Raw genomic sequence first — 3,128 nt, forward strand, 5'->3', positions numbered from 1 at the left:
CACTTATTCAGCTGAAGCTAAAGCTCCAGGACTTTGGCCACTGGATGCAAGCAGCCAACTCACTGGTAAAAATCCTGATGTTGGGAAAGATTGACGGCAAGAGGAGAAGGGGGCGACAGCAGATGAGATGGTTGGATGGCATCATCACTGGCTCAGTGGACATGAGTTTGAGCAAACTCCGGAGGCAGTGAAGAGCAGGGAGACCTGCTGTGCTGCAGTTCATTGGGTTGCAGAGAGTCGAACACAAATGAGCGACTGAACAGCAACAACATTCAACATCATAATCAGACTATTACAGTTAGCAATCAACTGCATGGGTGAAAAAAAATCTACCTTAAAACCCTTTGTTGGAATGCTTTACATTTTCCACAGAACAAAAACTGAAAACCCTGTTGTACAGTTAGTCAGAAATGCAGTCCTCAAGGGATTTTTTTGCCTATACACATGAGTGTTGTCTAAAACATGTCTTCTTTGTAGCAGCTGGGCCCTACCACCACTGTTCTTGGCTGAGTCACAAATCTGTTGTAACCTGTAGCTTCTCTGTCACTTCACTGGCTCTCCTTTCCTGCTAAACTTTGTTTTCTGGAAGTAATTAAAACTTTCTGCACTGCCATAGCTATTGCTACTGTTGAAACTGCCACAGCCACCTTGGTTTCATGGTTTGGCAAAGTATTGGCCTCTACCACCATAGGGGCCAGAGCTTCTGCCTCCAAATTTCCTCCTTTCGTGTGCCCAAAATTTGAAGATTGATTGTTGTAATTGCCCAAATCCTTGTAGCTTCCATCACCCCCAAAATTGCTTCAGTCACTACCAAATCCATTATAGACATCACATTATACCACCATGGCAGCCACCAAAGCCACCTTGACCACTTAAGTTCCCTCCACAACCAAAGCTGTCATTCCCACCAAAATTACCTCCATGACCACCACCAAAGTTTCTGGAACTATTTTTGACCTCTCTGGCCTGATGAAGCACTAGCCCTTCACAGTTGTGGCTGTTCGCTGTATGGTGTTTCTGAATGACAATCTAGTCTATGGAGTCATGGTCATCAAAGGCTATAAAGCCAAAGCCTCTCTTTTTGCCACTGCCTCAGTCAGTCATGATTTCAGTCACTTTAATTTTCCAATACTGTCCAAAGTAACCTCTTAGGCGATATTCTTCAGTGTCTTCTTTAATGCCACAAAACGAAAATCTTTTTCACAGTTAAGCGGCGATCAGGTCTTTGAGAATCCTCTCTTGAGACAGCCTTCTTGGGTTCCATAACTCTTCCATCCACTTTCTGCGGCCTTGCCTTCATGGGCACATTCACCTCGACAGATGCACATATGACAAACTCGAAGCCTCTGGAGTGCCTGGGGTTTGGATCCTTCATTACCACACAGTCTGTAAGCATTGCCCATTGCTCAAAATGGCTCCTCAGGGACTTCCCTGGTGTTCCAGTGGTTAAGACACTGAACTTCCACTGCAGCAGACACAGGTTCAATCCCTGGCAGAGAACTAAGATCCTGAACAACACCGGCAGTACTGCCCAAAAAGAAAAACAAAACGACAACAAAAAACCCTAAAATGGCTCCTCAGACTCTCATTGGTTGTTTCAAAGCTCAAACCTCCAATGAAAAGCTTTCACAACTGTTCAGGCTCTTTGGGAGACTCTGACTTAAACAAGATGGCAGTAGATGGGGAGGCTTTAATGAAGCTTCCTCAGTGGCATCCAGGGGCAGGAAGGAGTAATCTAATGAATGTATCTCTGTCAGGAAGCATTTAACAGGAGGCTTCCTGTGTGCTGTTTTGGATCTGTCACGAATCCCTCTGTTCCTTATTAATTCCTGAATATTCAGGAATTACGAGGAGAGGCAAACCACTCCCAGGGTAGAGGAATGCATGCATTTCCTTCGTTAGTTTTTCCATATGATGAGAAGTAACTATTTATGACCCTCTTCCTTTTTATGAACCATATGGTATCAATGATTATTTACAACCCTCTCTCTTTGATATGGATTGCCTTATGTTTCTTGATAATTTGTAAGTCTGGACTTTTGATCTTTATCTTTGCTGAGCAAAGCTACCCTGTAAGACAGTATATATACCCACACTATGTTGACTAAAACACCTTTGCTCCATCAGAGCTTGGGTCCCCGTGTCTTTCTTCTTTTTCTCTCTCTTTCTTTCTCTCTTTCTTTATCTCCAGCTAATTCTCTGGAGCGTAGAAACGCGTCATGCTCACTCCCCTGCCCGGGCTTCTAAGACCCTCTGGAGAAGGTGCACTGTGCCTTCACCCCCTCGAGAGGGTGCCCAGTGCCTTCGTGAGTGACGCAAGCCCTGTGTCAAGGACTTTATTGGTTTTCTGCGTAAACCAGGGAATATCGGCCTCTCTCTCTTTTGCTTTCTTATCGTTGACTGCGGACCACCAGGTTCCGGTCCATTAAAGGACCTTTACAAGTGGTGCCAGAACAGGGGCCTGGTACACGCGGCAGATTCGGATGGAGCGACTCCAAGGACCTATTGAAGTCCGTAAGTACCAAGACATGGGTCAAACGGCTGGAAAGCCCCATCACTTTTCTATTTTACTTCATCGCTTATTTAAAGTTCAGGGACTTTCAGTTTCGCACTAGTGAATAGAGGCTTGCCTTCAGACAGTGGTTGAATGTAACTCTTGGTTCCCTGATGAAGGTAGTTTTGATTTATTTGTTTTTATTTTATTTATTTATTTATTTATTTTTAATTTTTACTTTATTTTATTTTTTAACTTTACAATATTGTATTGGTTTTGCCATATATCAACATGAATCTGCCACAGGTATACACGTGATCCCCATCCTGAACCCTCCCACCTCTTCCCTCCCTGTACCATCCCTCTGGGTCATCCCAGTGCACCAGCCCCAAGCATCCTGTATCCTGCATCGAATCTGGACTGGTGACTCATTTCATATATGATATTATACATGTTTCAATGCAATTCTCCCAAATCATCCCACCCTCTCCCTCTCCCACAGAGTCCATAAGACTGTTCTATACATCAGTGTCTCTTTTGCTGTCTTGTATACAGGGTTATTGTTACCATCTTTCTAAAGTCCATATATATGCGTTAGTATACTGTATTGGTGTTTTTCTCTCTGGCTTACTTC

At 43.9% G+C, this 3,128-nt stretch overlaps 1 pseudogene; it reads right to left on the minus strand.

The window, feature by feature from the left end:
* Positions 1 to 543: 543 nt before the first annotated feature.
* Positions 544 to 2,530, minus strand: LOC104985167 (annotated as a pseudogene).
* Positions 2,531 to 3,128: the final 598 nt, after the last annotated feature.

Source organism: Bison bison, unplaced genomic scaffold (genome assembly GCF_000754665.1).
Source record: "Bison bison bison isolate TAMUID 2011002044 unplaced genomic scaffold, Bison_UMD1.0 scf7180017864039, whole genome shotgun sequence".
Taxonomy (NCBI): Eukaryota; Metazoa; Chordata; class Mammalia; order Artiodactyla; family Bovidae; genus Bison; species Bison bison.